Below are 22,929 nucleotides of genomic sequence, written 5' to 3'. Positions count from 1 at the left end.
TTTTCTTTCCTTCTGTGTTTCTGCTCCCACAGTTCTTTCTCTGGATGTGGATAGCATTCTTTCTCATAAGTCCCTCAGTAATGTCTTGGATCATTGCATTGCTGGTAGTAAAGAAGTCCATTACATTCGATTGTACCACAGTGTATCCATCTCTGTTTACAGTGTTCTCCTGGTTCTGCTCCTTTCACTCTGCATCAGTTCCTGGAGGTCATTCCAGTTTCACATGGAATTCCTCCAGTTCACTATTCCTTTGAGTACAATAGTATTTTATCACCGGCAGATACCACAATTTATTTAGTGTATATAGTGTACAGGTTCAATTTATTCCCCTAAAGCTGTCTCCAAAAAACCTGTTATGAATGAACTCCAATGGCTAAGTTCACCCCAGGGGATGTAATCCCTGAGGTAAAAGCTTAATGCTGATCTGACAGAATTTTTTTAGATAAAACCTTCTTTAAAGCACAGCAGGTATGGTCATATCCTTTTCTAGATTTTTCCCAATTAAATAGAGTACCTCCAAAGATGAATTTCGGATACTCTTTCTCCACAGCCAAGTGAGGTAGATGAGCTCTGATAAGCCCTCCTTTTCTCCACCATTCCTGGACAGGAAGACCTTAGCTTCCCACAGGAAGTCAAATCAAAACAATTCTGAGGTACCATCTTACACCTAGCAGATTAGCTAACATGGCAGCAAAGAAAAGTGGTGAATGTTGGAGTCACTAGCAGTTGTCACTTCCTTTCCCTTGAGTTCCTACTAATGTGCCTTAAAGACAGCCTTCCACTTCTTAAATCTTATCCTATCTCTATCCTTTTCCCATTGTATTAGCCATTCCCCAATTGAAGGGCATCCCCTCATTTTCCAATTTTTTTGCCACCACAAAGAGTACGGGCTATAAATATTTTTGTACAAGTCTTTTTTTTAATGATCTCTTTGGGGTAGAAACCCAGCAGTGGTATGCATGCCAACAATTCTGTAGAAGCCCTTTAGGTACTAAATCCAGTGCAGGGAATCAAGAGAAGGAAGACTCTAAAGAGAAGAAAAGTATGGAAGATGAACTTTAGTTTGGTCCCCAGGAAAGCCAGGCTAAGGATAGTAAGCCAAAAATATGGCAGAGAGAAGACAAGGGAGAAGCATTGGTACACTTCACTGCAAATGGCCATCTGATCCTGAGGACAGATGTTGGACAGTATCTCATGGGGATGAAGACATCAAGTGAGAGTGTTTCGAGCTTTGTGGAGGAATGGTTGATTGGTTTCCAAAGGGAAATACTCCTTAGGCCTTTAGTTTTGGAAAGACTAAAATTAAATTACAGTGGGGGCACTGCAGGGAGGAATAGGCTGGGTTTAGATGAGGGAGTGGAATAGGATTCTTTGCACACAGAAAGGAATTTTCTTTAGCTAGGAGAAGAATGACCTTTTTCTCTGATCCTGAGGCCAAAAAGGAAAAGGAGACAGCTGAGGTGGGTGAGATGTGGAGGATAGGAGAGCTCTGTAGAGAGCTTTTGTTCAGTGAACTATGAGGCCAAGTTCTCAGCTCAGAAGGTGTGGGCAGGGGATGAGAGGAAGCCATGAGGGAGAGCTGGAGACCAGGTAAATCTTTGGAAGGCTGCTGTGGTGGGTGGCAAAGGGAATCCATTAGGGAGACGTCACAGGATTGCCTTGCCATGGTGAGGATCCAGCTGGGATTAGACCCTCAATGTAGAGGGGAGCCAGGCAGCTGGTTTCATGATTTTCCATCTCCCCATTGACTGAGACAGAGGTCACTCCTATTGGACTCTGGGGCCAAGGCTTCAGCCTTTCAGTGGTTCGTGGCCATTACTGCCACCAAGGCCACCGCCTGGAAGAATGGGGCAGCCCGCACTCCCACCAGTACCGCCTCTACTTCAAGAATGTAGCTAGTCACTATATCTTCCCCTTTTCATGACATTCCTCTGAAGTCTAAATCTAAAGTGGAAAATCACATTCTTACCAAGAAAGCTTGGACCTGTGAGCGTGAGTATTTAATATGGTTGTAGAAATACCTCATTGGACAAATGCTAAAATGGAGATTGACACCAAGGAGCCATCAAATCCCATTAAACAAGATATGAAGAAAGGCATGCTATCTTATGTGGCAAATATCTCCCCTCACAAGACTTATATATGGAATTATGGGGCCCTTCCTCAGACTTAGGAAGAACCTCATCATATAGACTCCTATACCAACTGCCATGGCGATGATGATCTGCTTGACATTTGTGAAATAGGCTCCAAGGTTCATGTTCCTGGCAACATTATTCAGGTGAAGATTCTTGGAATTCTGGCCCTTGTTGATGGGGAAGGAGACAGAATGGAAGTTAATTGCTATTAGCAAGGATGACCCAGAAACTTCCAGTAACCATAATATTAATGATGTGTGGTAGGATAAACCAAATTACCTCAAGGCGACAGTTGACTGGTTCCAATTTTACAAATTGCTGGATGGGACACAGAAAATATATTTGCTTTGAATGGAGAGTTTAAAGACAAGGATTTTGCTCATCAAGTGCTGGTGGCTGTCAAACCCCATCCTGAATGACAAGGTGTCAGATGGGATCCTAGAACCATAGAACGAACACTCCTTATTGGAATTATTGTGATCAATATCTCTACTCAGCCCCAGGGAAATACAGAAGATTAGTAAAGGCTGTTTTAGAGCTCTTCCAGACACCCCCTCCAAACTCCTATGAAAGCCCCACATTTACATGTATTAATACAGAAATTCCCCTAAAAGTCACTAAACGATAAACCAGCAAACAGTGAGTTAATGTTTAAGACTTTAAATCCCCAACAAAGTTGCACTTAGATTTCACAATTCCCACACACAAATGTCTGCAGAATTGCTTTCAAGCTTCTTGATCCTTGATGTGGAATGTTACTACAGGGAGGACAAGGGATGAAAAATTAGAGCAAGTTACCTCCTCAAAATACTGGACTATTCTCGTTAACCCCGTTGTTCAAAGAACATCAAAAAATATCTTTGAAAAATATTGAAAAACAAAAGGCTGTTATTGAAACAATATTTGGACCAGGTTGGGATTATTGTCTCTTTTGAATTCTGATTTATAATGTAAGTGATTAACCAACTAGCATAATGAATCATCATCTATTAAATATACAACTCATGCTTAACTTGATTGTTTAAAATGTAAGGAACTATTATTCTTACCTTGAAAACAATGTTATGTGCCTCGAGAATGGGAGGGGATAGTAATTTCTGGCCCAGCTATTCCCTGGTAAATGATCCTTGACAAGCTTTGCATCTTTTGTTTTAATCAAAATAGACTAATTATAAAATGTCAATCAAATGATTCCGTAATTCAATAAAAGTTAATGTGTGACTTGATCCATCATCTACATGAATAAAATGTTTGTTGAATATCAAAATTCCTGCCAACCTGTATGTAAACTTAAGGAAAAGGTATAATAAATAAACACAGCACAGGCAGTCTTACCTGAGAAGCCTTGCTGAAATTGGCTGTTCTCATTTGTCTTAATTCGCCTACACCACACCACCTCCTAGATACCTGGCCTACAGAAGCAGGCCTCCTGCAATGAAGTCATTGAACCTACCCACAAATGTTGGAAAGCTTTGCTTCATAAAGAAGTGATCGTGGTGGTATAAAATGTGTTGATGTGGAGATAATTGATAGCCCGTTATGTTGCAGTGAAGAGGAAGCCAGATCCCTAGTGCAGAAGGCATCAACTTCTGTGAAGATTTCTATTCCAAAGAAGATGAAGATATCAACAAGTGGCATTTTATTGAGAAATGATGAAAGTGGGTAGGGCCACAGACAAGTTCTCACAATTACTGCCTCCGTCATAAAGCTTCGCTTCTTTAAAATGTCTCGTGATAAACTATTCAAATAAACACTGGATTCCCAAATTCTTCTCTCCTGAGTATTTCCTCAAAATACAGACTGTCTATTGCCATTTTAAGATTTTGGGGAAAACTTTGAAGCAACATATTTTGAATACCAAATGTTTACCATTCCTGTTCATAGAAGGAAACCCACAGATGTCCTGGCTCAATTTCTTTACATGAATGGAGAATAAATGTTAGCCAGGTGCTTATAAAGACCATTGTTCTATTTTTTTCAGACTGGATTTAAATGGCATTCCCACAACAGGTAGGGACCTCCTTTAGCCCCCATCTGTGTCTCACACTAAATCAGATAGCATCTGAGAAATTTGTAGATGTCTCAAGTTGTCTACTGATACCTCACACTTATGCCACACAGAATACATACTCATCATCTCACATGATCCTCTGAACAATCTTTAAAGGAGATTCTAGTATCTATGCTGCCAAGAGACAATGTATGAGATGGACATGAACCACATTTTAAAGGTGAGGGAACTGGCCCTATTCAAGTGATTTGCCCAAGCCTACACAACTGGAGAAAAGGTAGATTAAGCTCCAATTTCCTGTTTTTCACACTCTTAGCTCATTTCTTTTCTGTTTCAATAACATCTTCAGTTCAACAACATATGTGAAATATCAGTTGAGTGTTAAAAATGTTCAGATGAGTTTAATTCTTCCTGACCTCATGGACTACTGCTGTCAAGGAGTTTTCTTGGCAAGGATACTAGAGCAATTCACCATTTCCTTCTCCAGCAGATTCTTTTTCTCAGGCAATTAGAGGCTAAGTGATTTGCCCAAGATCTAAGAGATGTATGAGGTTTGATTTGAACTCGGGACCTGCCTCATTATTTAAAATAGTCCCCCAAAAAATAGGGAGACAAAGTTTATATAAGAAGATAGAACTGTGAATTGATTCAACCTTTCTGGAAGGCAATTTGGAATTATGCCCAAAGAAGGTGTGCCCTTTGTTATAACGATATCACTACTAGGTTTGTATTTCAAAGAGATTATAAAAAGGGGCTCTAAAAACATTCATTGCCACACTTTGTGGTGGTAAAAAATATTGAAAAATGAGGGGATGTCCTTCGGTTTGGGAATAGCGGAACAAATTGTGGTATATGATGGTGATAGAATACTATTATGCTTTAAGAAATGATGAATCAGTGGACTTCTATAAGAACTGGAAAGACCTCCATGAACTGATGTGGAGCAAAATAAGCAGAACCAAGAGAACACTGTACACAAAGTCTGAAACACTGGTATGATCATATGTAATCAACATTGCTGCCAATAGCAATGTAACGATCCAGGACAATCCCGAGGTACTTTTGAGAAAGTGCTATCCACATAGAGAGAACTGTGGGAGTAGAAACGCATAAGAAAAACACATAATTAATCACTTGTTTATATAGGAATATTATTGGAGTTTTGGTTTTGAAAGATTACTCTTGTAAAAATGAATAATATCAAAGTAGGTATTGAGGGATACCACATGTATAATGCAGTGCAATTGCTTGTCAGCTCCAGGAGGTAGGAGGGAAGAGGGGATGGAGAGAAAATGAATCATATAACCATTGAAAAATATTTTAAAATAAATTTTAAGAAAACAAAGAGAAATTCCCAGACAGAAGAACAAGAAGATAATAGCATTGCAGCGAATTGCTAGTAAAGGACTGTTGTAAAAAGGTTGTGGTTGATGGGGGTTTCATAACAGCCTTTACTTGGCATATGAAGATGTCCACTGACTTCACATAAGTTCCTAGTGGGTAGAACACTAAAAAGGGGGAACCAGGGACTGAGAAAAATGGGTGACGGGTAAAAAGTCTTAAGGGTAGGTGAAGCCGTCCACCGACTCCACAAAGATTCCTAGTGGGTTGGACACTTAGAAAGGGGAACCAAGGACTGAGTGAAAATGGGTTACGGGTTAAGGATTAATGGAAAGAGAACATAAGGCGAGAATAAAGACACGCAGACACAGAAAGTTTTGGCATAAGGTAGACAGCGAGTAAGCTCTGATGGTCAAGAGCTTATTTCCAACTGATTTCTTGTCACTTTTTATTGGGGTTACAACAGTATGGGGGGAAGGGGAGAGGCCAGTGGCCTGATACATTAACATTATGAGGTCATCATCATAAAATGCAAACTGCCAAAACCTGAAACAATAGGTAGAGCTAAGATCAGGATCCAGGGTGGATATGGCCTACGGCATCTACTGATGTTTGATACCTATGTTAATTGATCATAGAAGGAAAAGTAAGGAGACTGAGATAACTGACTCTCTTCTGGGGTGTAGCCTTAGGGAAGGGCTAGGGATTTGGCAAGGTCAACATTCAAATTGACTCAAGATTGCAGAGATCAATCATTAGCAGTATAAGAGTTAAGTTTTGAATACTTCTTAAAATAATATCACGATTAATGTATACCTGGATTGCTACATATCCCCCCCCCCTTTTTTAAAGGAAAAAAAATGATTAGAGTGAGTGGAGAAGAAAAAAAAACTTAAACATTTTAAAAATAAAAAGGAAAGGAAAATTCTAAAGGGAAAAGGGAAAATCTCAAAGAAAAAAGTAAAAACAGTAATTGTAGGGAGAAGATTAAAAATTTGAAAAAGATGCAAAGTGGAATCTAGCAATCAAAAGATTCTTGTTAAAAAAAAATAATAACGTTGGAAAATGTAAGAAGGCCCAAATTAATGTGAAACATAAGTTTCACAAACATCTGGGACATATAGTATTATATGTTATCCATTGGCAGTCAAGGGTGTAAGAAGTTGTCAAGCCTTTAAAGTGAAAGAAGGGTCTAGTTTGAGACAAAAGGGAAGTTTTATTTCCCCGTCTGATTTTATGTCAGATTTTCGGGATGGTGGAGCCAAGATGCCAGCCACATTGAGATATTAGTTGGAAACTTGGTAGAAGGCCGACCTGCGTTTGAGGGTGTCAAAACACTGCGTCCTTTTACCTCCAACCAGGATCTTAGTAACCGACATCCATCTATCTTCTATGGATATTAGGTCTCTTTCGATCTTAGGCTTTCTGGCAAGTTGTAAAGGCTCTGTTGCGGTCCCTACTTCTGAAATCAGACATAATCATTCATACTAGGCCCGTGATGTTTACCAAATACTTGCAGGTTCCTACATCCTTAAGCTTTTGGATAAACAAATAGGGCCAATATATAAAAAAATGATCTTAATCTACAAAATCAAAATCTTGGTACTGATTCCCATATACATCAGTATCCAAAGTAGAGTGAAAAAATAAAAGGAAAGAAAAGAAAAACGTAAAATCAAATGCCTCATTACAGATGAAAAATAAAATAAACAATGAAAAATGTTAGACTGGTGGCTCACATTTCATGTGGAAATGTTTTTTAGCCAACCAAAAGTTTCTCACTCAAAATGGGATCAGTTTCCTAAACCAAATTCACAGTGTGAGTGCACGAGATTTTTCACCAGGTAAAGGGTTTTTCAACACAGGATAATACAACAATTGATGCACATACAAAAGTACAAATATTCCCAAATTATAACATACTTTTTGGTTACTGAATCATTACCTCTGCCTTTCAATTAAAAGGTAGTTTTTTGTTTGTTTGTTTGTTTGTTTTAGCAGTTTCTGTCCAAATAGTTTTTTATACAAGCCTAATTCTAGCAAAGACATATATATATATACATATATATATACATATTTTTGCAAATATAACATAAACAGATTAAGAGAATTAGCCCACATATATGATTAGGACAATAGAAACAATTTCTTATGCAAGTGAACAGTATCCAATGTACTGTTATGAAATTACAAAAACAGTTTAAGTCTAATTATAGAAAAGACATATTATAAAGGCTGACTAAAAGCTGTTATGACATATGTTTGGAAGAATCGAAACATTTTCTGTTTGCAAGAGAATAATCGAACCAATAATAAGAGAATAATTGAACTAATGTAAGATTTTGAAACTGCCAATATTACAATAATATTGTAGTTTCGACTAAATATTATACCCTAATATCTCTGTACAATGGATTGTTAAGATGAGATTTTGGAATTATGGGTTGTATACTTTTAATGGAAGCCTTATTTATACATCTTCTTCTACAGATTATAAGTAGAGCAATAAGAATAAAAGAGAAATGATGTAGTTACCAATGCTGGCCAGATTGATTTTGCCAAACCAATTACTTGGGTTGAGGGAAGTCAAAGTTTCTTCCCACTTAGCAGCAATTTTCCTAGCTTCTTGCTCGTAAACAATTTGGTTTAAATTGTTAATTTCTTGTTGCAAATGTACGATATCTAATGTGCTATTATGATGCCCCCAAGCACCTTTTATGTGCTGTACCACGGTTTGCCATTCATGAGACATTATCATATTTTAAAGGTGTAATGCAAAATCCTGTTTGGTTGTAATGACATGGATAATTGATCCTAGTGTGTAAGGCTTCAACCTCTTTTCCAAGCCAAAATACTGCGTCTTTCAAGGTTTCTAATTCATCTTTAAAAGCGAGGTCTAGACTTTGCTGGGTGTGCCAAAGTTCAGATGAATTTGATACAACCTCTTGTATAAAACCTTGGTTTTGAATAGAGCTAGATAATGCAACAGATGCTGTAGCTAGAGAGGTGATAAGAGTGATTATGGAGACCAGAGCTCCGATAATGGATAATACTAAACGTTTGGAGCCATGTATTATGTGGTTAAATGCCTTCTGAGCAAAATTAACAGTTGGAGTAGAAGCCCAAGTTTCTGTGAGATTCACAGGCAACCACACCATTGGTGGTTGATACATGATAGCTACAAAAGCATTCTTTTGCATAGAATCTATACATTGGTTTAGCTGACAATTCAAGCATTGAATTTCATACAGTCCCTTTTCATTTTTTGTGATGGAAAGATTGTCACCTAATAACATCACATAGGGAGCAAATACACAAGCAGTAACGTTGGTATAGGTGACATTTTCAAATTGAATCCATTGACTCGTCATATTAATTTGAAATTTGTGAATTGGCCGAGTAGCAGCCATGATTTTCCATTGAGTGTTTTGTACAGGACCTGCTTCAATAGCAAGTCTGGATCCTGCCATGGCAGCCTGCTTAAGGTCTGCCTTTTCCGAGATTGGCACGCATGGAATCTGCCATCTCTCATAGCCTCTAGTAGCATTCGTGCGTCTGAATGCATCATCACTTCCACCATGTAATACAGATCCCCAATTAAAAATCTTTGTACTACAATTACGTGGCATGGCTACCTGTCTAGGAGTGGTAATAGAACCATCTGACCATGGTAGATCTTTGTGCCACCTGATCTGAACATACCTTTTTAGTAATTGGGGGTTTTGGTTTATAAGTAGGCTTAGCTGTATAGTCCCCTCTACCTAAAGTTGAAATGCCAATCCCCACATATTTGTTATCAGATGCATTTCTCACTATCCAAGCTTGCAATTTGCGGGGTACACAAAAAGCATTGTTTTTGTTATTTCTTAACAGAGACATGCAAAATGGAGGGTACACAGTAGAACCTGAATAATTATATCTGGTTCTTTCAGGTTCCAGAGGAATGTTTTCGAATAACATAGGGTATGGCAGCTATTTGGTGTCATTAACATACACAAGTGGGGGTCTGTCCATCCAAGTTAACATTCTTAACAATGGGGGTTTGGGAACGATAGACCAATAAACCTCAGCTTGGCAGCTGAATGTCATGGCAGTGATAGTGAGTGCCACCAAGAATTTGGTGATATCAGTCTTTGGTACTTACACAGTCACTGGTGGTAGTCCTGTCTGTGGCCTTGTCAGCCTAGCTGGTGTGTGGCTTATTGGTGTCATCTCTGTTGCCCGTCTGCTTCTCTTCCTTGATCTGGTCAGCTTGGAGGGTATTTGGACTTGGATGCACCTATGCTCTGTCTGGATCTGGATCTAGTCCTTTCCAGGGCTTGATATGCTTGGTGGGAGTCCAGATGTTCTCCTTATCTGTGGAAATACAAGCGAAACCTCGGCCCATCGTTATTATTTTGTTGGGTCCCTTGAACTCTGATTCTCCTGGCAATCTCCAAAAAACCCAGGGTTGTTTTGCAGTGTAATCCTTTTCATTACACTCAAAATGCCTTTGCATAGGTGTGGTATTAAGCCCTTCTGGGATGGAGAAGTGATTGATGGTGAAAGTACCATTTTTTAGCAATTTGTTAGGGTTATTAGGCTTAGGTTTTGTTATATTGCCTTCATAGATAATCTGGTACTCTCCCTTTTGTTTTTGAATTTGGGCTTTCAGGGTTCTGTTTGCCCTTTCCACAATAGCTTGTCCGGTGGAATTTCCTGGAATACCCGTTTTGTGTGTGATATTCCATAATTTGCAAAATTCTGCAAACCTTTTGCTGGTATATGCAGTTCCATTATCTGTTTTAATTTGTTTGGGAATACCTAGATGTGCAAATGCTTCTAGAAGATGAGCAATAACATGGCATGCCTTTTCTCCACTTTGAGCTGTAGCCCAAACAGTATGAGAAAAGGTATCAATGATCACATGAATATATTTTAATCTACCAAAAGGAGCATACTGTGTTACATCCATTTGCCATAGCTGATTGGCTTTTTTTTTTTTTTTTTTTTTTTAAACCCTTGTACTTCGGTGTATTGTCTCATAGGTGGAAGATTGGTAAAGGTGGGCAATGGGGGTCAAGTGACTTGCCCAGGGTCACACAGCTGGGAAGTGGCTGAGGCCGGGTTTGAACCTAGGACCTCCTGTCTCTAGGCCTGGCTCTCAATCCACTGAGCTACCCAGCTGCCCCCAGCTGATTGGCTTTTAAACCTCGAGGATTTACTCCTGCTGGAAGTGAAATGGAAGCAAGGGGTGCGCAGGAGCTGCATTGCTGGATAATTTCTTTAGCTTGTCTCTTGGTTATAGCAAATTGAGATCTTAGAGATTTGGCACTCTGATGTAGTAGCGAGTGCGAATCAACTGCTTCCTGAAAAGCAGAAGCTACTAAGGCATCTATTTTCGAATTTCCCTCGGCTAGAGGTCCGGGGAGATTCGTGTGAGAGCGAATGTGCGTTATGAAAAATGTGTTCTGTCTCTGCCATATTACCATTTGTGTGGTGCGAAGTAAAAGAAATAATTCCTCATCTTGTACTGGCTTGATTTTTGCTGTTTCCAGACCACTTACCAGATTGACCACGTATAAAGAATCACAAATAATGTTGCAGGGTTCTGCAATGTCCTTAAGCACATTCCTTACTGCTGCTAACTCAGCTTTTTGGGGGGAGCTATATTTCATGTGCATTAGCATGACACGACTGTTCACAACTGCTCCTGCCTTACCATTTTTGGATGCATCAGTGAAAATATTTACAGCATTAATTATGGGATGCAGAGATGTTATCTTTGGAAAAATAATTGGTGTTAATTTTACAAATTGCAATATTTTGTTGCTGGGGATGTGATTGTCTATTTTTCCCGTAAAGTCTGCAAATGCAATTTGCCATGGCAAGGATTGTGCAAATAAGTTGTGAACTTGTTCCTGAGTGATTGGTAGGTGAATTATATCAGGATCAGAACCAATTAACTGGCGAGATCGTTTTCTGATTTGGGTTACCACCAACACTATCAGTTCCAGGTAACTACTGAGTGACTTCGTTTGCTGGTTAGATAAATGTAACCATTCAATTATATGTTCTCCTTGATGTAATGCTCCTGTGGGTGTGTACTTGGTACTCAGTACTGAAGCTACTAAAGGTATGGAAGGGTCAATTCTGAATAATCTGGCTTGAGATAAAGCTACTTCAACCTTTTGAAGTTCCTTCTCCGCCTCAGCCGTAAGTTCCCTGGGCGAAGAAAGTGAGGGATCTCCCCGTAAAGAGGAAAATAAGTGTTCCAATTCCCCTGTAGTTATTTTTAAAAAGGGTCTTAGCCAATTTATATCACCCATTAGTTTTTGAAAATCATTTAGGGTTTTTAAACAATCTCTGCGAATCTCTAATTTCTGGGGTCTGATTTCCTGTTCATATACAATGGTGCCAAGATATTTATAAGGTGGGTCAATTTGAATCTTCTCAGGAGAAATTGTCAGTTTGGCTTTTGTCAGAGCAGTTTTTGTATCTGTTAGCATCTCCTGCGCTAAGTTGGCCAATGGGGCTGCTAGCAGGATATCATCTAGATATTGACATATATATTGATTTCTATATTTATCTCTCACTACCTCAAGTGCTTGAGCCACAAATTTTTGACACAAAGTAGAACTGTTTTGCATTCCCTGAGGTAGTACTTTCCATTCATACCTTTTGAAAGGTGCATTAAAATTTACAGATGGAACAGAAAAGGCAAATCTATGGCAGTCTTCTGGGGAGAGAGGAATGTGAAAGAAACAATCTTTTAAGTCTATCACTATGAGATTCCAATCCATAGGGATAGGGCTGGGAGATGGAATGCCTGGTTGGCGTGTCCCCATGTTAAGCATTTGTTCGTTAACCTTGTGTAAATCATGAACTAACCTCCATTTCCCTGATTTTTTAGGGACAAGGAATATGGGGGTGTTCCAAGGACTGTTAGATTCCTGAAAATGCCCTAATTCTAGCTGCTCTTGTACTAATTTGTGTAGATGATGAAGTTTTTCTCCAGATATAGGCCATTGGTTTACCCAGACAGGTTTAGATGTGATCCAAGTTATAGGATCTGCAAATTTAATAGGGGAGTCTAATACTGACCCCAAAAACCTTGTTTGTGCCACATTAGATGTGGTTAGAGTTAACTCCATTTCGGCTAAAACATCTCTTCCCCAGAGAGAATGTGGAATTCCAAAATGTAAGGTTGAAATATGCCATAGTGACCTTCATCATCAGACCATGCTAGTTGTTTAGCAGACTGTCGAGTTTTCTTGGGTACCCCGATACCAATTACCTGGTGTTGGGGTGTAATTGTTTCCCAAGATGCAGACCAATGTTTTGTCAATATTACAGACATGTCTGCACCAGAATCAAGAATGCCTGACATAATTTCATTTTCTACATACAAGGGCATGATTAACCTATCCTTAGTGATCTTTTGGGTCCAATATAAGTTAGAAATATGAGGTTTGGCATGCTGTGTGTCGCTATTTTCCTCTATGGTGGTAGTAGTGTTGGGTAAAACAATCAAGGTTGCTATTTTCATTCCCTTAGTGATAGTAAAGGATGAGAGGGCTTTTGCTAGGATATCTACTGTTCCTCCCATCTGTGTGTCAATGACCTGAGGGAAAATCTCTAATCCTTGTGAAAGCAAATGGCTTTTACCTAATAATATCCCAATAGAGTCTTTCGGAATAGGAAAGGTAAGATGTACAGGAATGTGACATACTCCCATCTGACAAGTTATTTCTACATTTGATTCTGCTTTTATGTCAAAATTATTTTCTGTATGATTTGGAACGAAATTTAGTTCTGAATCACAGTTTACCGGATCAGGAGTCTCATTACGGTCTCGTTTTTGTCCTGGGCTCGAGACTTGCCCGCAAATTAGTTTTTTGGAAGCTGCCTTTGGTCGTCATTGATTAGTCTTGGTCCAGTTTGATTTCTACATTGTGAGGCCCAGTGCTTGCCTGTACGGCACTTTGGGCAAATGCTAGGAGGAATTTTCTGTTTGAGTTTTGGGCATGACCTTTGAAAATGCCCTGAATGGCCACATGCGAAGCAAGGGCCTTTAATTTGGTTCATTTGTGCTGCCATTATATTTTTATGTTCTATCGTGCCTATGTCCTGGCAGACTCTCAGGAAGTCTGACACCGTGCCTGTAGATTTAAAGGGTGCCATTGCCTTTTTAGCGTCTGCATTAGCATTTGCGTATGCAAGACCTTTTAGAAGTATTTCTCCCTACTCTGGGTCTGAAACCCATCTTTTTATAGCAGTAGATAGTCTATCAATAAAATCTGAAAAATGTTCTGTTGGCCTTTGTTTAATTTCTGCCAATGAACTCGGCGCATTATCCTTTGCTGGTAAGGATTGCCATGCTCTTTCTGCTGCTACTGAGATTTGATTGTAGGCTTGCTCTGTATATACCAATTGCATATGGAGGGTGTGAAATTCACCTTCTCCTATTAATCGTTTATATGAGAGATCAATCCCTGCTCTTTCATTGGCTTTCGCCTGTTCCTTAGATAGATCCTGAAAATATAGTCTCCAAATCAAATAATCGCCACCATTAAGTGTGGATCGGGCTAAAGTATACCAGTCTTCTGGTGTAAGTAATTGTTGGCTGATATTTTTAATTAGCGCCAAGGTAAAGGGAGCTGTATTCCCATTTTGTACCATGCTATCTCAGAGTTTTGAGTGTTTTAAAATCAAATATTTTGTGCTCTGCCAATAGTTCATCCTGATTGTCAGGGTTTTCTCTCAACAAAACTGGGCAAGCCAAAACGTCCGCCATGTCTTCAATCGGTCACAATCCTACGAGTTCTAGGTGGAGGTTGGGGTGGGGGTGGGCGAGAAGTAGTAGTTTGGGTGGGGTAGGATTTAGTTTTATCAGAGTTGACAGGGTGAGGTGAGGGATTAGGAGGAATCTCAAGCACATCTGTGAGAGGATTATCCTCCAGGATGGGGGAATCTCCCTTGTCCTCAAAAGGAGGAGGAAGAATTGGAAGTGAAAGTGGTGAGGTAGCCCAATTGTTGCAATCAGGCCTTGAAGGTTTAAGAGGCGGGGAGGTAGAGAGTGGGGGAAAGTCTGCAAAGGCTGTGCAGCAGACAGAGTAGTTAGAGGGATGGGTGAAGCAAGATAGAGTTAGGGTTAGGGGGAATGTCTAATAGTGAGGCAGGTTGGGACAATGACTCTTGAATGGTTTCTGCCTCTAAAGCTGTTCTAACTACCTTCCAAGTTAACCATACTGATGAAGCAACTCTAAGTCCCTTTTCTTGCGCTTTCTTTAAAGTCTGTCCAAGTTGGTCCCACTGTTGTACATTGAGTACTTCTATTTCTAGGAACTTGGGATCACATTTCAAAATCACCTTAAACAATGCCTGAAGTTTAGCTTCTGGTACTCTGTATCCTTGCCTGTGCACTAAGGATTTTAGCGATCGTATGTAACTAGTGTGAGAAGAAAGTTTCTGACCCATTTTCTAGTGGTCAGCGACTCACCCCAGAAGCCACCTGAGGTCCGTTGACCGTCCCTGGTCCTGCACTGCAATCTTCCTCTCAGGTGTCAGTCCACGATGGGCGCCAGATGAAGCCGTCCACCGACTCCACGAAGATTCCTAGTGGGTTGGACACTCAGAAAGGGGAACCAAGGACTGACTGAAAATGGGTTACGGGTTAAGGATTAATGGAAAGAGAACATAAGGCCAGAATGAAGACACGCAGACACAGAAAGTTTTGGCATAAGGTAGACAGCGAGTAAGCTCTGATGGTCAAGAGCTTATTTCCAACTGATTTCTTGTCACTTTTTATTGGGGTTACAACAGTATGGGGGGAAGGGGAGAGGCCAGTGGCCTGATACATTAACATTATGAGGTCATCATCATAAAATGCAAACTGCCAAAACCTGAAACAATAGGTAGAGCTAAGATCAGGATCCAGGGTGGATATGGCCTACGGCATCTACTGATGTTTGATACCTATGTTAATTGATCATAGAAGGAAAAGTCAGGAGACTGAGATAACTGACTCTCTTCTGGGGTGTAGCCTTAGGGAAAGGCTAGGGATTTGGCAAGGTCAACATTCAAATTGACTCAAGATTGCAGAGATCAATCATTAGCAGTATAAGAGTTAAGTTTTGAATACTTCTTAAAATAATATCACGATTAATGTATACCTGGATTGCTACAGTAGGAGAGCATAAGGTGAAAGTAAAGACACAAAGACAAAAATATTTCTGACATGAAGTAGTCAGACAGCAAGTTAGCTCTGGTGGGATAGAGCTTTACTGGAATGGAGCTCTTATGGTGAAAAGCTTAATCCTTAGTTGACATACTGGTGTTTTTATTAGGATAACAGTATGGGGGAAGGGAGAATGATAATTAGACAAATTGTCTGATACATTAACATTATTAGGTAATCATCACAAGAGACAAACTGGGGGATCCCAAGACAATAGGTATAGCTAAAGCCCAGATCGGGAGTTCATATGGCCTAAGGCATCTATGCTTGTTTGATACAGATGTTTATTGATATTGAGAAAACAAGTAGACTGAGATAACTGGCCAGTCTTTCAGAGCATAGCTTCAGAGAAGGGCTAGGAATTTGACACGGTTAAGGTTCCATTTAACTCAGTATTAGTTAGAGGAACGTATATGAAAGAAATATCATAAGAGTCAGCTTTTTGAGTACTCCTAAAATATTATCAAGATTAATATATACCTGGACTCCATCATGTCTACTGACCAAGGTAGACACTCTGCTGCAAGAATGCAAACCCAAATACCATCTCAATCATGTGGTTATACATTTGATGAGATGCAATTACAGAGTTACCCAGGAATGAGACAACTATTCACGTATAATGGTAGCCAAGGAGAGTCTGTGCTTGTCTGTAAGCATGAATGGCCAACCTTCCTGGAAGCTGGAAATACTTTGATGTCAATATGAGAAACTAAAGGAATGTGTTAAACTTAGTCAGAAGTAGTAAGAGTTTGATGTTATTGTAAATGAACCTGAAAAGCATCATCTTCCTGGTTGGGATTATTTGGAAGAACTGCAGGGGGAAAACTATTATGTTCAAAATCCTTGTTCAAGAGGAAAAACAATTTTAACAAAATTGGGTCCATTATTTCCTGCTTACGGTGACAGTAACTAATATTTAGCTCAAGTCCCCTCAAATCTCCAAAGGGCTTATGAACCACTAAATTGGAAGAGTGGAAAAGGATAAATAATGGAACCTGCAGCCCATTTCCTTTCAAAAGGATGATGGACTCAAGTTATTATATGAGACATTTTAAAACTTGGGAAATTCCATGTCTTCGTGTACGTTGTATTTAGTAGAAAGACTTGATAGTAGTGGAAAGAGGCATTTAAAGAAAAGTAATGGCTATTCTGAAGAAGTAGGGAACAGAACAAAATCTCATGCCTTGGGTAGATACAAAAAAGAGGGTGGATTTTCTTCCTCTGATCTGAGATCCTGCAACAACAACAACAACAACAAAAAACAATTATGAAGGAAATTACATAATGCTTTCAGATAGAGATCATGAAATAATAGGAATATTTAGTGTACATACACCCAGCGGTATCATACCTTTGAAGATAGGATTGAATGTGTCAACAATGAACGCAAAAATAAAGATTGTGAATGAATTTTCTAGTACTGTGGACAGAGCATGCCTAGTCATGAGATTTGGTTTCAGCTCCCAGGTTGGGTCAAAGCACTCCACCACCATTCTGAGGATATGGTCTGAAACAGGTTACTGTAGTAATGACAGGCTGACCAAAATCATTGGATTGTTATGAAGACACAATGAGATCATATGGGAGGCTCTTTTAATTCAGTTACTTTTTAGCTTTAAGGTAATGGCATTTTCAAAGTATGGATTGTATCCATTTCAGTTGGAAGACTTTTCTTCTTACCTGAGGAAATAGGATATAAAGCATTTTATGTTCTGGCAGTAGAGAAAAGGAGATAGGATTATTTTTGTGTATATGTAACTATACAATGTTTGTTTCTTTTAGAAGGAGAAATCAGAAATCTGATGGAAATGGAGGCAACTCCAACAGAGATGAGCAGTTCTGTAGAAGAAACAGATGAGCAAAGAATCATGAGTGATGTTTCAAATAAAGTAGCTTGGAGGGAATTCTGTGTTGAACCTCAAAATTCATCCCATACTGAACATCAAAAAATGAACTCTGAGGAAAAGTCTGGTGATTGGAAGCAATGTGGAAAGACAATCAGTCAGAGACACAAACTTGCTAAACATCAGAGAATTTACATTGGGGAGAAACCTTATGAATGCAAGCAATGTGGAAAGACATTTAGTTGGAGCACTAGCATTGCTCGACATCAGAGAATCCACACTGGAGAGAAACCCTATGAATGCAAGCAGTGTGAAAAGTCATTCAGTGACAGATCCAGTTTGGTTGTACATGTGAGAATCCACACTGGGGAGAAACCTTATGAATGCAAGTACTGTGAAAAGAAATTCATTGACAGATCCAATCTGGCTGCACATCAAAAAGTCCACACTGGGGAGAAACCATATGAATGCAAGCAGTGTGGAAGGACATTCAGTGACAGATCCAATTTGGCTGCACACCAGAGAATCCACACTGGGGAGAAACCATATGAATGCAATCATTGTGGAAAGACGTTCCGTCATATATGCCATCTTGCTGCACATCAGAGAATCCACACTGGGGAGAAACCTTATGAATGCAAGCAATGTGGAAAGACATTCAATGAAAGATCCATTCTGGTTGTACATCAGAGAATTCACACTGGAGAGAAACCTTATGAATGCAAGCAGTGTGGAAAGGCATTCAGTGACAGATCCAGTTTGGTTGTACATGTGAGAATCCACACTGGGGAGAAACCTTATGAATGCAAGTGCTGTGAAAAGAAATTCATTGATAGTTCAAATCTGGCTGCACATCAGAAAATCCACACTGGGGAGAAACCTTATGAATGCAAGCAGTGTGGAAGGACATTCAATAACAGATCTAATATGGCTGCACATCAGAGAATCCACACTGGGGAGAAACCATATGAATGCAATCATTGTGGAAAGACGTTCCGTCATATATACCATCTTGCTGCACATCAGAGAATCCACACTGGGGAGAAACCTTATGAATGTAAGCAGTGTGGAAAGACATTCAGTGACAGGTCCAGTTTGGTTGTACATCAGAGAATCCATACTGGGGAGAAACCTTATGAATGCAAGCAGTGTGGAAAGACATTTCGTCACAATTCCAGTCTTGCTCGGCATCTTCGAATCCATACTGGCGCGAAACCTTATGAATGCAAACAATGTGGAAAGACATTCAGTCGCAGATCCCATCTTGCTCAACATCTTCAAATCCATACTGGGAAGAAGAAACCTTATGAATGTAATGAGCATGGGAAGACATTTACAGAGAACTCCAAATGAGAAGTAGATGACATGAGCTATGTCATGGATTTTTTCTATTCAAAACTACATGTACAAACAGCCAATGCAACCAAGGTTAAAAGGGGAAACAAGAAATTGCCATTTGCTTTAAAATAGGATATCCAGTTGTATTAAGGGAACCGTCCAGGATGACACATGGCGTCTTATCTGCATCCCTATGATCCTAATAACATCTAGTGTGAGTCATGTGACTGAATTTGAATATGATATGATAGAAGAGAGAAGGAAAAATTGTGGAACACAAGCAAGTAGGGACTCTTTCTGGAGGAAGCAGCAAAGAGGAAGGTGGCTTAGGGAGCCATGTAGAAAGCACCCACATAGCTAAAATACTTCTCTTTCGTTCCCTGCCTCTACCTAAGTAAATTTCAATAGTTTCTGAAAAGTAAGGACCATAGGCCTAGTCTTAGTTCTTACATTATGGCTACCACTATGTAGAGGAACCTCACTTCACTAAGCTTTTTAGAGTTGTTTAAATTAGACACCAGGGTAGATAAACTCAGAGCACCAGACACCACCCTCTACTTACCTCCCACCTGAAGTACAAAAGGGGGCAGCTACCACAGACCTCAGGATTGGCCAGAGAAAATCTTGCTTATTTTAAAGGGGATAATCCTCCTTCAAGCCAGTTTGAAGCCCCCAGGGGGCCCCAACCTTAGCTTAGGTGGGTGAGGGATGTTGCAGAGAGGAGCAGATACGATTTTCCACCATGGTATCAGCATATTGGTGAAGCCACAACCAGTGTGCCCAGAGCACACTGCCTCAGAAATGTTTTGGATCATTGCATTGCTGCTAGTAGAGAAGTCCATTATGATAGATTGTGCTATAGCATATCCATCTCTGTACATTGTTCTCCGAGTTCTATTCTTTTGAGTCTGTATCACTTCCTGGAGGTTGTTTCAGTTCACACTGAATTTCTCTAGTTTATTATTCCTTTTTGCACAATAGTATTACATCACCAACAGATACCATAATTTGTTCAGCCATTCCCGAGTCGAAAAGCATCTCCTCATTTTCCAATTTTTTGCCACTACAAAGTGTTGCTATAAATATTTTTGTACAAGTCTTAACATATCTCTGGGGTATAAACCCAGCAGTGGTATGGATGGCAATGGGGATCAAGTGACTTTCTAGGAAGTGTCTGAGGCCAAATTTGAACCCAGGATCTCCCATCTCAAGGTCTGGCTCTCAATCCATCAAGCCACCCAGATGCCCCCCGATTTAAAACAAGAGTTAAAAGATGGAGGGTCTTAACCAAGAATCAGTCAGGAGATCTGTATCACTGGGTCAGTGATAGAGCAGAGAGGAGGTATGGGAGAAGCACCCACATTTGTACCAGCATGTCAGCCCAGGAATGGGAGACGAACTTCAATCCAAAAGTAAGAAAAGAATTTTATTTGAAGTAATTTATGGTGGTACAATAACTGGAATAGTCTGGGGCTAATTGCTTTAGGGTTAATGGACAATCCTAGGAGCTAGAATAGTTTCTTTAGAACTGATAGTATGGAGTAGCAGCTTCCAAGCTCTGTGGATTATGTTTGGCATATTGATTAGGATTGGGGAGCTTGTCATCTCCCGTTGCAGAGAAATCTTCACCTTTCCCCCAAACCCTGGAAGACAGGTATGGCTAAAATTCAGATGGAAGTGTGTCTTGGGGTTTGATGGCATAGGGAATAAAGAGCACGTGCAAATTGGGGAGGTTATTCCGGAATGCCAAAGTCCTTAGTGTGTAGGTCCCTGGTTCCCTATTGTCCACCTTATTATCACTGGTCAATGTGGGAGAGGTCTTTTCAGGAATGAGAACATTGGGAGGTGGGGCAGGGGATGAGGTACATTGGAGAAGCACGATAATTATATCTTACAGTTCTAAGAATATGAGTACTTAGTAAAACTGATTAGGCACAAAGCTTATGTCCATTATAGGATGTTACAGATTCAGTACATAAAAATGGATAATGAGTCAATTTGCAATTCATATTTGACTAATGCTGAAACTACAGGGTTTTCAGTTGATGTTTAACCAGTGCTAACTAGTGAGAACTATGAGGGTCTTTTCCCCATTATTATCATCCCTCTCTGTCTGCTATCATCCCACATCAGAGTGAAGTATAAAATGTATGGAAAGAGGTGTTGGGTGTAAGGGTTAAAATTGGTTTGACTAAATATGAGTTCAAAAAGATTGTGGTCACCATTTATAAAAATTAAAAGTTAAGCGGAAATGCTATTAGTAGCTCTTAACAATTTAGTTTATTATAAATATAGTAAAGAGAGAAATGTAGGCAGGAAGTAGAAAATATTTCCTAGCCCACCACCCTAGAGTTTTGATCTGAAGAAATCCAGCTCACTCCTCAAAGTTTCAATCTCCATGTGGAAGTTGTGATAGTCTCACCAGCATAAGCCTCTTCCTTCAGCTCCAGTGATCAGCCCAGAATGAATGAATCCCCCTCAGGAGTCCTTGGGCTGGCCTTTTATGAGCAGTTTTCTCAAAGTCACTTCCTGTCTCTCTCCCACTTCACAGGAACCATTCACAGCCTCTTAATATGCCTGGCACTGCCCAGGTGGCAGTGTTTGTGGTCTTTGGGAAAGTGAACTTTTTTTAGTAAAAGGCTCTTGCTAAGTGTTAATGACTGCTCACGTTAAAAAGGGAGGGGTATCTCTAAGTACTTGATTGATTAAGTTAAGATAAACAAGAGTTTAAATTCTCTTTCATATGGGGAATTCACTATGATGAAGGGTATGAGGTGAAAGAGGACTGGGTGCAGGAATTTGGGTCTCATTTTGATAAGAGAGGTATGAGGCGGGGAGGAGAGGTGTGGGGACAGACCAGGTCCTCTCTGTGCCACCTTGAGATGAGTTCATTGACTCCTAATCTTCTCCAAGTTATTGGTAAAACTTCAAAGTCATCATCCCAAAGTCATAAAGCTCTTTTGGTGTTCTGCTGATTGTTGACTAGATCGATTCTGGAATTTACATATCAGAGGCTCATAGACCTTGACCAGCACTACATAGACGGCTTCTCCTAATTTGGCACACATTACTAGGATGTGAATTGTAACAAATATGTGATACAATTTGTAAAAATTATTTTCCTTTGATCTTTCCATGATGTGTTGATGACTTCTAGGTTCTCCTTTCTAATCTTATTTCCTACTAAAAGGTTTTAATTGACTAGGAGAGGGAGGAGTGGCCAGTGGGACCAGAATGAGACACAATTTTAAGCCAATCCATTCCCAGGTCTCCTGTCCACCATCATGCACCACCATGCCTAGGGAGTAATCTCACTACAATCATAGCAAAAACCACAAATACAAACAAATGATGAAAGAGGACTTCAGGCCATTACCACCATCATCCCACCCGATTCACTGGCTTCTGAACCTGACTACAGTACAAATTTCAGACCCTGGGACCCTACTTAAGTCAACAGCAGAACACCCCTTGCCCCAATCCTTGAAGGTTCTGGTACTGGCCTGCAGTGAGGTCCCCAAGTCCATGATGTTTGGCCCATTCAAGCCTGGGATGACAAATCTCTAGATTTCTCTAGAAAATCTCTAAGGGGACAAAGAGAGAGTCACAAACTCAATAGGAGACAGTGAGATCAAAGCAGCCACAAGCAAAACAACAAAGGGAAAAAAATTGGTCTCATGTGCTAGAACAGTGATGGGCAAACTGTGGCCCATGGGCCAGATGTGGCCCCCTGAAATATTCTGTCTGGCCACACAACATGATCCTAATCTGATGAATACAATGAGTAGGATACAATACAATGAAACTTCAAAAGAGTTGCCTTAGAAACAGAATGACAGATAAACATTTCCTTTCCTTTGGTCCCCTCTGTAAAAAGTTTGCCCATCACTGTGCTGGAAGAATACAAAAAGAATTTCAACAATCAAATAAGAGAGAAGAAAACTGAGGAGAAACAAAAGTAATGCAAAAAGCAAACAACAGTTTGAAGAGCATAGTTGGTCAAATGGAAAAAGAGACAAAAATCCAATAAAGAAA

The 22,929-nt window shown here is 39.9% G+C and overlaps 1 protein-coding gene and 1 pseudogene across 1 annotated transcript in view; one reads left to right on the top strand and one right to left on the bottom strand.

Annotated features, from left to right (window-relative positions):
• The window catches only part of LOC123246942 (zinc finger protein OZF-like), a gene marked incomplete at its 3' end in the record, with an annotated part of 84,278 nt that overhangs the window by 42,252 nt on the left and 19,097 nt on the right, over nucleotides 1–22,929 (bottom strand). The window lies entirely within an intron of this gene.
• On the top strand, nucleotides 1,410–6,893 carry LOC123244703 (annotated as a pseudogene).

The sequence above is a fragment of the Gracilinanus agilis genome, chromosome 4, assembly GCF_016433145.1.
Source record: "Gracilinanus agilis isolate LMUSP501 chromosome 4, AgileGrace, whole genome shotgun sequence".
Classification (NCBI taxonomy): domain Eukaryota; kingdom Metazoa; phylum Chordata; class Mammalia; order Didelphimorphia; family Didelphidae; genus Gracilinanus; species Gracilinanus agilis.
The sequence above is the reverse complement of the archived record's forward strand: the minus strand, read 5'-3'. Positions and strand labels throughout refer to the sequence as shown.